We start from the raw sequence: 13877 nt of genomic DNA, 5'->3' as shown, positions 1-13877 counted from the left end.
TGGGCTGGCTCATAGTCTGCTGGGCTTTGTCCCAGCTGCTACCATGCCCTCCTTCTTCACCAAGGTCGAGTCTTCAAAGGGGGAGGGCAGGGCTGCTGAACAGAGACCAGGAGGTCTGAGCCCCGGGAGTAGGGGTAGCTCATTGTTTTGTTTATGCTGTGTTCTTTTAGACTAACTTTAGCCCAACTCTTTCTTCCACCAGGTCCAATCCCCCCTGTGGGATCCTCCCGCCCCAAGTTCCCCTCCCCAGGCCTTCATGGCTGTTTCCATCTTATTTTGGGGGTGATAATACCCCGGCCCCTTCCCATGGAAGGCTATGTCTTCTGCTCCCCAGGACTTGGGGAGATCTTGACACAAAATAATGAGGGGGGCTGGCGGGAGGGCGGAGGCGGGGGAGAGGTGCTCTCAGAAGCCAAAGTCAGCTGGGAAAGCAGGGACACCTGAGAACCTATGGAGTGAAAGGGAGAGCGCCCCCTGACTTCTTAACATTTTTGGTTCATTAATACATTTTTTTTTTTTAATTTAGAAGAACTATTACCAGAACACGGCAACTTTAGGGGTTCTCTTGGTCCAGGTAAAAACTTGTATAGAAAGTAAATGCTATATGTTTTCCATTTCACTGCTTTTAAGTAATGCATCCCCTTCTCCATTTCCACCCACTGGGGTAATTGAGCTGTCGAGGCCTTCTTGTTGCCTTTAGTTGAGAACATTTACAAGAATGTCATTGTAATTATTTTATGCCATTGGGAACTTATGTGGCTATTCCTGATTGTTATCAAATTTTTATGGCCTGTTAATTATAACCCTGTACTTAGTAGTTTGAATAATGGTGGTTTTGTAGGACTTCAGAATGGAAACTGTTACTGTGTTTTGTGAGGATAGCCTCCAAAAAGAAATCTGTAACTCTGATGGTCACGATTCTGTGTCCCAGTGGCCATGTTGTAATAGACATCACTCTAACTGATATCTCTGATTCTAAACAAATGTTCATGAGGTGGCTTTGTCCAATCAGAATAGGATTCATGGCACTTTCATCTTCTGTGTACATGATGAAAAAATAAAAACCTTTCATTCTGGGGGAGAAATTAACTTGGATCATATTCTTGCCCTGTCCAAAACCCTCCATTGGGAGAAAAAAAAAATCCTAATTCCTTATTGTGGCTGATAAAGCCCAGCATTTTCTGTTCCCTGCTAACATCGTCCATCAGTTGCCTCTACACTTCCCTAACACTCGCCTTCCTGCTCCTTAAATATACTAAGCACGTTCCAACCTCAAGGTTTTTGCACTTGCCTCTCTTTCTGGAACTTACTTTCTGCAGATGTTCTCATTTCTGGCCCCCTCAATTCTTTTAGGCCTCAAACACTTCTTTAGAGGCCTTACCTGTCCAGGCTGTCTGAAGTCATCCTCTACCCCTTTCTCATCTCTCCTCCCCATCCCTATCTGTCTGCTGCTTTGCCGCACGTGCACCTCAGAAATTACTGTGAGTGAATGACTATTCAGATGTGTCAGAGTGTTATGCTGGGCTCTGTCAACATAGTTCCTACCCAAGGATTTCAGTAGGGCAGAGAAGTGTGGGGGCAATGAAGGGTGACCATATAATTTGTCATTTCGCTGGAACACATCTGGGAGTGAAAGGGACACTACTAATAATTACCCTGGGACAAGAGGCCTGACTGACACACAATGGTCATCTCAAGGAGATAGAACCCAGCTTAAGTCCAGCTTGGCATACAGCTCACCCCAACTGTGTGTGATGCGTGTGGTCAGAGGGTGGAGACTTCTCTGAAGTCAGACACTAAAGCTGGGCTTTTAAGAATGGGCAGTAGTTTAGAAAGTGGGGCAGAAGAAGGGAATTCCTGATAGTAAACAGCATGACCAAAGGCACTGAGATAGAAAAATGCATGATGTGTTCAGGGCCCTGAGTGTGGCTGTTTGGGAGAGGCAGGCTAGATGAGTAGGTTAAGGCCATTTTCTGGAAATAGAAACTGAATGCAAAAACGAAGGTATTATCTCATGGACAGAGGATCAAATGTGGTTCAGAGATGGGAGAGCTCACAGGGCAGCTGGAGGCAAGAGAAGATACCAGCTCTGCAGCATCTTCAGTTTGAATCTTACTGAAGCTCTCCATGGTTGCCCTAGCCCCCAATCTCTGCCGCCTCCCAAGTACAGCCTAGTACCTTAATTTTGGACACCAGTGCCTGTGCGGGCGGCACCCTCTGGGTCTCTCTTATGCCAAATACCTGTCCTTGATGCTCCCAGCATGAGCCTCAAGGTGTCCTGGCAATCCTGGAAGCTGGTTGTCTGCCCTGAACCTACCTGGTGCGTAGATGCACTTTGGTTCCTGCAGCCCAAATTTAGGCCAAGCTGAATCCTGTATGTCCTTAGGCCCAAGACAATGGCGCTTACCAACACAAGTGCTTACCTGATCTTTCTGCTGCATGACCAGTGGCATGCTGCCTTCACACTGAGCCTGACCTCGCCAAGTGTGTGTCCCGGCCGCACTTCTGGAGCATGAGTCTCATCCTCAGAACCCACTCCTGCTTGCTCACTCATTCAGGTCCAGAGCCACTCATTTGTTTATCCATACATTGTAGCACCACCTCTGTACTGGGCACTGGGGACACAAGACGGCTCTATTCAGGTCTCGGCCCTCAGTGAGCTCGAGTCCAATGGGGCTGAAAAAAATGATAACTGCTGACATTTAGTGAGCACCTACTATGTATCAAGTGCTTACCAAGGTATAGCAGCCAGAGTGGCTCTCTAAACCTTGTGTTGGCCATGTCCTTCTTCTGCTCCAAACCCTCCAAGGGGTCTGATTGGATGCAGGAGGAAAACACAACATGCTTCTCATGGTCTCTAAGACCCTCGTGATCTGACCTCGCCATCTCTCTAATTTCACTCCCCATGCTTTCCTCCTTCCAGTGACACCAGCCTTCTGCTAGTCTTCAAACCTGTCTTAAGACCTTGCTCGCTCTTCCCTCCACTTGGAACCTTCTCTAGATATCTGCATGGCAGGCTTCTCGATTCATTAAGGTCTAAGCTCATCCATTGCAATTTCATCTCTTAAGGGAAGCCTTTCCTGACTACCCTTTCTAAAAAAAACACCTTCACTCTCCTTCCCCTTTCTCTGATTTGGGTTTTATAATAAGACTTACGACCACCTGACATTATATTGTATATTTATTTATCTATCTACCTTTTCCTCTACACTCGTGGGGACTGTTTTTATTCACTGCTGGACGCTATTCTATGTGAGGGGTGTTCACCTAGAATATCGTCCAGTACAGTGGGGGGCTCAGAAACTCTGTGGAACGAATGAATGCTTCACATCCTCCAGGTTCAGGAGGGTCTTCCAGGTGGGCAAGGAGATAACTATCTTTTGAGATAGGAACTCTGTATGGCCCAAGGCAACTCTTTTCCAGGCAGTCTCTGGAGTTGAAGTGATGTCTTTGGGCCCCTTCCCAGTCCCTTCTACTGAGAGATGGCCACTTGGCTTACACATGCTCCCAGGATGGTGAGGAGGGGCTTCCTGCTTCGGTGTGAAGAGCAAACACAAGCCTCTGACACCAGGGTTGTGCTCACCTCTGCTCTAAGAGATCAGCCCTGTTCTATTGGCCTGGGAAGGACCTTTGAACAAGTTCTTTTCAGTCAGAAAAATATGTCCAGAAACTATAGATAGCAACTAGTTGTTACCTGTAACTGTGCTGATTACAGCTTGGGGGACTTTGATATTTTGCTCCATGGACATGATTTCAGCACAAAAATTAAAGGAAGTCTCTCGTATCTGCTTGCCCTGGCTCAACAGGAGAACTAAATATTGACTTGGGTCAGTGAACTTTGAGGCCCCCAGCATCAGAGCTGACTAAGGATCTCAAGGGCATGGGGCTGTGGTGTAGCAGGCACCAGCTGGAAGGCTGATGGACCTGTGAGCTCCCGATTCTGCAGTGTGGCCTTGGACATGTCTGTTGATAGCTCTCAAGAACTTGGAATTCCTTAAAGGGAGGAAAAATCCCTTTAAGATGCCTTCCCCTCCACATAAGATCTCCAGCTCTCCAGGTGGCTGGCTCAGTTACAATACTTTTGGTTGCATCTAACAGAAGCTTTAACTTTGACTTAAACTTTTTTTTTTCTTACCTGAACATCCAGAGGTAAGATGGGCTTTGGGGCTGTTTGATTCAGCAGCTCAATGATGTCTTCAAGGACTTGGGCCTTCCTCTCTGATCCGCCATCCTTTCTGTTGGTTCCGCTCTCAGGTTGGTACCAAGATGGTGGCAATAGCTCCAAGGGGCACTTTGGGATATGGCAACTCCAGAGAAGGCTGATTTCTCTTCCCATGACACCCTTAAAATGGAGGGAACCTTTCCCAGGAGCCACTCTAGACTTTCAAGATCTTGTATGTAATTGGCTAGAACAGGTTAACATGTCTACTCTTGAATTAGTTATTAGCGAGAGGGAGCATGGTACCATGACTTGCTTGGACCAAGCATCAGTGAAATGGATGTGTGCCCACAATGTCTAGTGGGATAACTAGGACCATCATCTCTAGGAGCTCACAGTCATAATTTGGCCTTTCTATGGGTCCCCCAGGATGGCACTTTCATGCTGTAATGGTCCTTAGGGTTAGAGGGTACTGACTTCTGGCTAGCATAGGTCCAATGGCAAGGTTTCTGGTCTTAGAGAGCTCCTTAAGTCCAGCCAAGTCATTGCCAAGCTAAGATTCTTGGGAGTCAGGCCCTTTAGACTCACCTTTGGTGAGTGAGGAGGGAATAACTGACTGAGCACCTAGTGTAAGTGACCCTTTGACTTAACCCTACCAGACCGCTGTACCGATTTTTCGGTAATTTCCGAATCTGCCGCTATACCGCTGTACCTAATTTTTGGTACTTTGCCTAGACCTATTTTCTACAATGTCTCCAAGTTCCATCTTATTCTAACCACTTGTTTGCATGTAACTACCATTTTTCTATATCATGTTGATTTTTTTCTCTTTAATGCTCAGGAGCCCAGGTATAGGGGACAGTTAGGTTCAGGGCCTCAGGTCTGGTAGGTTTAACAGAACTCATACAGTCCTTCACAGACACCCTGTGATCTTACAGGTAAAAAAGTTGGCAGTAGAGACTTCTGTTTTTAGCCAAGATGGAATTACAGGGATCATATTTATCCTTCCACCTGAAGCAACCAGAAAAAAACAGATCAAATACATGAAACAGTGGTTTTCCAGGCTCTGGACACTGACCAAAAAGGACAGTGATCCCAGGCAGGTAAACAAGCAAGGTAAGCCCTGTGATTGCCCTAGCTGACTGCCCTAAGAGAGTTTTTAGGCTGTAGCATAAGGACGGGTGACTGAAGTGAAGCCAGTGCACTGAGTTGAGGAGACAATGCAGAGAGTTCAGGCAGGCCAAAGCAATGAGTTCCTAGGACAAAACACCAGAGAATGAACGAGAGCTGCAGAGAGAAACTCCTAGAGATCTGCAGAGGGTCTCCTTGAATATTCAGCGGAAAACTGATCGGCACAAGCCTGTGGGGAAACTATCTGGGGCCAGGTAAAGAACCATCAGGAAAGATGAGAGGGAATAGAATAGTCTCTATTCCCACCAGCCATGGCACTGGGGACAATGTCATGGGGGCATTGAGGAGAATACTTAGAAAGGTCTCAGTATTGGCCAATAACTAGCCCTAGAATGAGCACTGTTCTGAAATTGCCTTAAAAAATCTTATGAGCAAGACTCAAAAAGATCAGACTATTTCCAGTAACTTAACTGTCCCAGAACAAAGCTCAAGGAGATTTATAGGATTACAAAAACATTCAGCACCTAACAAGGTAAATCTCACAACATCTGGCATGCAATAAAAGATTGTCAGTCCTATAAAGTTCCAAGCAACATAATCCACAATGAGGAAATAAGCAATAAACACCAACCCACAACTGAAACAGAGGTTAAAATGAGCAGATTAAAACATTAAAAGTTACTACTGTATTCCACAGCTTAAAAAAGTTAAATTGAGCCTCACATATATGGTCAAATGATTTTTGACAAACGTGCCAAAACCATTCAATGGGAAAAGGACAATCTTTTCAACAAATAGTGCTGGGAAAACTGGATTTCTACATAGAAAAGAATAAAGTTGGGCCTGGCCAGTGTGGCTCAGTGGTTGAGTGTTGACCTATGAACCAGGAGGTCACGATTTGATTCCTGATTGGGGCACGTGCCCAAGTGGTGGGCTTGATCCTCAGTAGGGGGTGTACAGGAGGCAGCCAATCAATTATTCTCATCATTGATGTTTCTATTTCTCTCTCCCTCTCCCTTCCTCTCTGAAATTAATAAATAAAAAATATATTTAAAAAAAGTCAGACTCTTACCTTATACCACATACAAAAATGAACTTAAAATAGATCAAAGACTTAAGTGTAATATCTAAAACTATGAAATTCTTAGAGGAAAACAGGGGAAAAGCTTCATGACATTGGCTTGGCAATGATTTATCAGATATGACACCAAAAGCACAGGCAACAAAAGAATAGAAATGGGCTTCATCAAAATTCCATCAAAGGAGCCCTAACTGGTTTGGCTCAGTGGATAAAGCGTCGGCCTGCGGACTCAAGGGTCCCAGGTTCGATTCCGGTCAAGGACATGTACCTTGGTTGCGGGCACATACCCAGTGGGGAGTGTGCAGGAGGCAGCTGATCGATTTTTCTCTCTCATCAGTGTTTCTAACTCTCTATCCCTCTCCCTTCCTCTCTGCAAAAAATCAATAAAATATATTTTAAAAAAATTACATCAAAGGACACTACTAACAGAATGAACAGGCAACCCACAAAGGGACAAAATATATTGTAAAGCATGCATCTGATAAAGGATTAATATTCAGGATATATAAAGAACTTCTACAACTCAATAATAAAAAAAAACACCTCAATTAAAAATTGGGCAAAGGACTTGAATAAACATTACTCCAAAGAAGATATACAAATGGCCAACAGGCATATGAAAAGATGCTCAACATCATTAATCACTAATGCAAATCAATCCCATAAGAACATTCACTAGGATGATATTATAAAAAGCAGAAAACAACAAGTATTGGCTTTTTTTTTTTTATATATATTTTATTGATTTTTTACAGAGAGGAAGGGAGAGGATAGAAAGCTAGAAACATCGATGTGAGAGAGACATCGATCAGCTGCCTCCTGCACACCCCCCACCGGGGATGTGCCCGCAACCAAGGCACATGCCCCTGACCGGAATCGAACCCGGGACCTTTCAATCCGCAGGCCGATGCTCTATCCACTGAGCCAAACCGGTTTTGGCGAAAACAACAAGTATTGACAAGGATAGAGAAACTGAAATTTTATGCATTGCTGGTGGGAATGTAAAATGGTATAGCCACTGTAGTAAACAATATGGTGGTTCCTCAAAAGAGTAAACATAGAATTAGCACAGGATCCTGCCATTTCACTCCCAGGTATATACCCAAAATAACTGAAAGCAGAAACTTGAACAGATATTTGTACATCAATGTTCACAGCAGCATTATCCCCAATAGCCAAAAGGTGAAAACAACCTGAATGTCCATTGGTGGATGAAAATATATATATTTTGATATACACATACAATGGAATATTAAGCCTTAAAAAGGAGTAAAATTCAGATACGTTATAATGTGGGTAAATCTTGGAAGACATTATGCTAACTAAAAGAAGATACAAAAGGACAAGTAGTGTGTGATTCCACTAGAGTAGTCAAATTCATAGAGACAGAAAGGAGAAAACAGTGGTTGGTAGGAGCTGAGGGGAGAAGAGGAATTAGTATTTAATGGGTATCGAGTTTTAGTTTGAGGGAAAGTTTTGGAGATGGTTGCACAACATTGCAAATGTACTTAATGCCATTAAATTGTACATTTAAAATGGTAAAATGGTAAATTTTATGTTATGCATATTTTACTCAATATAAAGTTGAGATAGGAAAGATATACAAAAAAGACCTAAGTCAAATTTCTAGAGATGAAAAAGATAATGTCTGAGATGAAAACCACACTAGATGTGATTAATGGCAGAGTACATATGGCAGAAGATTAGTAAATTTAAAGGCATAGCAATAGAAATTGTTCAAAATGAAACATAGAAAAAAGAATAAAAAAAGAAAATGAAGAGCATTAGTGGGTGGGACATCAGTGCTAGGACAACTTCAAGCAGCCTAATATATGATTAATCAGACTGGCTGAATGAAAGGAGAGATGGAGGAAGAGAAAAAAATATTTGAAGATATAATGATCTAAAACTTACCAAACTTACTGAAAACAATAAACATACAGTTCCAAGAAGCTCAATGACTTTAAGCATAAAAAATATGTAGAAAACTATACCAAGGCATACATAACCAAAAAATAGCTCAAAAACAGTGACACAGAAAAAAAGACATGTTACATATAGAGAGGACACAGGACATCAGATCTGTTGTTGGAAGCAACATAAGTGATAATAGAGTAACATCTTTAAAGTACTAGGAAAGAAAAAGAAACTTGTCAATCTAGGATTCTATAACTAGCAAAAATATCTTTTAATAACAAAGGTAAAATTGAGACATTTTAGGCATATAAAAACTGGAAGAATTCAGCAGCAGCAGATCTTTACTACAAGAAATGTTAAAGGATATCTTTCAGGAAGATGGAAACTGGTAACAGATGGAAATAATTTACACAAAGGAATGAAGACCACTGGAAATGGTCTATATGGGTATATATGTAAGTTTTTTTCCTAGCATTTAAATTCTTTTAAGACAATTGTTTAAATAAAAGAGCAAAAGTATATTATGAGGTTTATAACATATATAAAAGTAAAAAGGAATGGCAACCATACTATAAAGGCTGGGAAGGTAGACATGGAAGTATCTATCTACATAATAAAAGCCTAATATGCAAATTGTTTGACTGGGAGTTTGACCGCTCACTGGGATGTGTGCTGACCATCAGGGGGCGGCACGGAATATGGCGGGCGTCAGTGATGCTGTGCTGGCAGCAGGTGGTAGTGGAGGTGCTGCTGGCCCCGATGAGACTGTGGCGGGATGGTGGAGCAGGTGAGTGGGCGATGCCAGGCCAAGGCAGGTATGAGCAGAGGGCCCGACTGTCCCACCCATAGCCCCGCAGACTGCAACCAGCCGCAGCGGTGGGGGGGCGGGGCCGCTGCCAGGCTCCCAGGTGCTGAGGGAGCTGGGCAGGGGGGCCCAGCCCCGATTGATCATCCCGCAGGTGGGATGGTGGAGCAGGTGAGGGGGCGGCACCAGGCCACAGTGGGGTGCCAGGTGGGGCTGTGGGGCTGCGAGGCTGGGGGCATGAGCTGGGGCTGCAAGGCTGGGGGTGCGAGCTGGGGCTCAATCCTCGCAGGCCACCCCACCCCTGCACGAATTCATGCACTGAGCCTCTAGTACTATTGTAAGCTTCTTATATTATATATGAAGTTGTATAGTAACACTTAAAGGTAGACTGGCCTGGCCAGCATGGCTCAGTGGTTGAGAGTCAACCTATGAACCAGGAAGTCATGGTTTGATTCCTGGTCAGGGCACATGCCTGGGTTTCAGGCTTGATCCCCAGTGTGGGGCCTGCAGGAGGCAGCCGATCAATGATTCTCTGTCATCACTGATGTTTCTCTCTCTCTCCCCCTCTCCCTTCTTCCCTAAAAAAAAAAAAAAAAGATAGACTGTAACAAGTTAAAGACATATACTATAAAGCCTAAAATAATCACTAAAATATAAAAAGTTATAGACAATAAACCAATGAAGGAGATTAAAATGCAAAGCATCCCTAATTTACCCAAAAGAAGGCAGAAAAAGAGGAAAAAGCCAACAACAGGTAGGACAACTAGGAAACAAATGGTAAGATTATAGACTTAAACCTAACCAAATCAATATTCCCATTAAATATAAATGGCTTAAACAATCCAATTAAATAACAGAGATTGTCCGGCTGTGTGGCTCTGTGGTTGAGCATCAACCTATGAACCAGGAGGTCAAGGTTCAATTTCCGGTGAGGGTTGTGGGCATGCTGAGGCAGCCAATCTATGATTCTCTCTCATCATTTATGCTTCTATCTCTCTCCCTATCCCTTCTTCTCTGAAATCAATAGAGACATTTTTTTAAAAAGCAGAGATTGTAAAATTAGATAATAAAGCAAAACCAAACTATACACTGCCTATAAAAAACACACTTAAAAAATAAAAATGCAAATAGGCTAAAAGTAAAACAATGGAAAAACATATATTGTGCTAACATTGGTCAAAAGAGAGTGGGACTGACTATATTAACATCAAAGTAGATTTCAGAGCAAAGACTATTACCAGTGATAAATTGATCCAAAGGGCAATATGTATCTAACAGAATTCCAAAATACATACAGCAAAAACAAAATTGCAAGGAGAAATATACAAATCTATAATTATAGTCAAAGACTTCAATACCCCTCTTTTAACTGATATAACAAGCAAGCATAAAAATTAGTCAGGATATAATAGACTTGAACAATACTATCAACCAACTTAACCTGATTGATATTTATAGAATACTCCACCCCACAACAGCAGAATACTGTTTTTTTATGTGTACACTGTACATTTACCAAGATAGACCATATTTTGGGCCATAAAACAAGTCTCAATAAATTCAAAAGGTTCAAGTCTTACAAAGTCTCTGCCCATATGGTCTCTGCCCAAAACAGAATTAATAACAGAAAGAGCCCTGAAAAAAAAAAAAAAATCCTCCAATATTTGGAAACTAAATAACACATGAATCAAAAAAGAAATCAGATATTAGAAAGTATCTTGAATTGAATGACAATGAAAAACAACATATCAGAATTTCTAGGATGCTGCTAAAGCGGAACTTAGGAAGCAATTCATAGCATTGAACATCTATATTAGAGAAAAAAAGAGGCCACAAATAAATTACCTCAGCTTCCACCTTAAGATATTAGAATAGTGCAAATTAACTTAGTTGGAAGGGATGGGGTATAATAGGCAACTATTGTTTTTGTTGCTCTACATTCCTTACCTTGGGAAGTCATTCTTCCCTCATCACCCATTCCAAGTGATTCCGGTGAGGTTGAAATTCACAATAGCCGATACCCTTGGAGTATGCAGCCCATAATAATACTCTATTCCCCTGGGTTTAGTGAGTGGTCCAATATGTGCAAGCAGTAATCCAAGTTGGGCCCACCAGAGACCTTTCCTGGGATTTATTTATATTAAATACTAGAGGTCTATCGCACGAAATTCATGCACGGGGGCAGGGGTCACCTCAGCCCGGCCTGCACCTGCTCGCAATCTGGGACCCCTCAGGGGATGTCTGACTGCCAATTTAGGCCCTATCCCTGCAGACATCCCCCTGGCAATCCAGGACCACTGGTTTCTAACTGCTCGCCTGATCACCCCTAACCACTCTGCCTGCCTGATAGCCCCCAGCTGCCTTGGACTCAGCCCCCGCTGCCACGGCTTTGTGTGGAAGGTCGTTCAGCTGTCTGGTCTAATTAGCATATTATGCTTTTATTATTATAGATTATTATAGATACTTAAGTAGGGAAGGATATGTTTTTTTCTAGGCTTTCCAAAGTGGCTAATGTAAGCCTAGAGCCATCTGTGCCATGTCCTCCATACCTTCCCCATAGGGAAGAAGACTCTTGACAATGGGACAGAATGGACCAGAGAGAAGCAGAGTGGAAAAGGGAGAATCCTAAGGCTATATTTTGAGCCCTTGGATCTATCCAAACCTGAAGCCAAATCATCCTTTTACTTGGTGACTTATGAGCCAATGTATTCCCCTTGGGCTTAAGCCAATTTGACTTGTTTCTACTGTTTGCAATTAAAGGAGTCTTACATGACAGACAGGTGAAGTGAGTTGACAGTAAAATATTGGAGCTGGGAATCTAAAATCAGGTCTCACTGCTACCAAAGCTCACAGTTAAATACCATTTCCTACTTGTGGGATCAGAGGGGCAAATACTTGTGATTCAGAATGGAGGGGATGAGCAGATGGGAGAAGCTATGGACTTGTACCAAGTAGGGGAACAACAGTGGCCTTAACTCTAGCTAGCCTGACATGAGACTGAGCTTTGAGGGAAACCACTCAGCTCAACCCACTTGGAGAAGTTGCCTCACCTCAGACCCCTAATGCTTGCAAGAGATTCAAGAGGCATGACAACAGGACAATGGCATATTTATTTACAATTGGACCAAAAAAAAAAAAAAAAAAAGGCATACAGGCATTTTTAATTAAAAATAATGATGATGATGATTAAAAAAGTCAGAAAAATTGATGATGTTTAAATCCTTTATGAGGAGTCCATTTCCCTACTCCCCCCAAAAGAGAATCGCTTAGGGAAAAAGAAATCCAAGATTTGAATAAACAAGATTCCATTATCATTCTCTACTGCTTGAGTTCCCTTTTCTTCAACCTGATTCTTGGTGGCTGCCACTTGGCACTGTGGAGTCACTGTGAGGCAAGGCTGAGAAGTTCACTGGTTTGATTGGTGGAGCTGGTAGGGGCCGTTCTGAGAATAACCTGGGAGGGGAAGGGGGTAGAGTGTGTTCCTAGCTTAACCAGCATCCTGAGCTTTGTCTTGTGGTGGGAGTCCTAAAGGGGCTGGAGCAAGGGTGAGTGGCTGTTACTTAAACCCTAATCCCAGGGTGGGTTTGGTCTCTTGCAATTTAAGAGAAAGTGACATGCACAGAGTGGGTGGGCAGTGGGGGTGGAGGGAAGACTTGGCCCCAAGAGTGGGTGTTGATAAAGGAGCCAGATCTGCCATGTTAGTTATCTCTAACTTGGGCTAACTGGCTCCTTGCCTATTCCTGGGAATTGGGGAAGAAATGACAGAACTTACCTTCCATTTCCTTTTCACCATCAGTTTTCTGTGTGACCCTCAAAGGAGGCAAGAACTCAAATGGGAGGGGGAGGGAGATGGGGTTGGCTAAAAGAGCTGTGCATGGGCACAAAGGCTGGGGATGTCAGGGAGGGAACGCCTCTCCCCAGCCACCTAAAGGAAGAGATCTGAAGTCTCCAGGCCTCGTTGTGCTCGAAGTGGGGGAAGAGAGACCCCACCACGAGCAAGAACAGCAACCCCCTGAGGAAGGGACTGGGAGAAATCCTAAAGGGTGAAAACCCTCAGCCCAGGCACAGACATGGATATACTTGGTTTGGCTTTGGAAATACCTGGCCCTGGATCCAGGATTTCTTGGCACAGAAATAGTTCGCTGCAAGTCTCTTCTCTGCTCCAGCAAATTCCCACTGCTCACTAGTACTTCCAGGGAGTTCCTTGTAGCAACCAAGACTGGACTTGCTCCTGGTGACAAGGCGACCCAGAGGCCTGGCTAGAAGCCCTGCCTTGGGCAGCCCCAGGAGAAGGCTGGAGAGGTGAGAAGAGGGAGGGAAAGTGGCTGGTAGAGGCAGGTTGGCACTGAGGATGCATGTCCGGGCTAGAGCTGTGCTTGTCACGGCATCAATGGCGAGGATGGACGGTGAGAGGCTTGGAAACCTCACTGAAGTCCCAGAAGGCCTGGTGTTTCCTTTTCCAGTTAGTCGTGGGGTGGCCAACAGCCCTGAGGAACTGAGGTGGAGACAGTGACCAAAACCCAGTGTCTTGGTGGATTTATCCATGCTGGATCCATTGTTAAAAAAAAAAAAAAAAAGGGAAAAACCCCTAACCAAAAATAAACCTGAACGGGTCCTAGAGTTCCTACTGAAGGGAACTTTCTTAGTATTGAAGAAAAAATGACCCACAAAAAACCTCATCCCCCACAGAATTGGAATAAGATGATGGAGGAAAATGCAAGATTTATCTACAGGTCCTCCCGCCCCCCACGCAGCCCTGGGATCCAGGAACACTGTGCCAGGAG

This window comes from Eptesicus fuscus, chromosome 12, assembly GCF_027574615.1.
Source record: "Eptesicus fuscus isolate TK198812 chromosome 12, DD_ASM_mEF_20220401, whole genome shotgun sequence".
Lineage (NCBI taxonomy): Eukaryota > Metazoa > Chordata > Mammalia > Chiroptera > Vespertilionidae > Eptesicus > Eptesicus fuscus.
Note: the sequence above shows the minus strand (reverse complement) of the source record.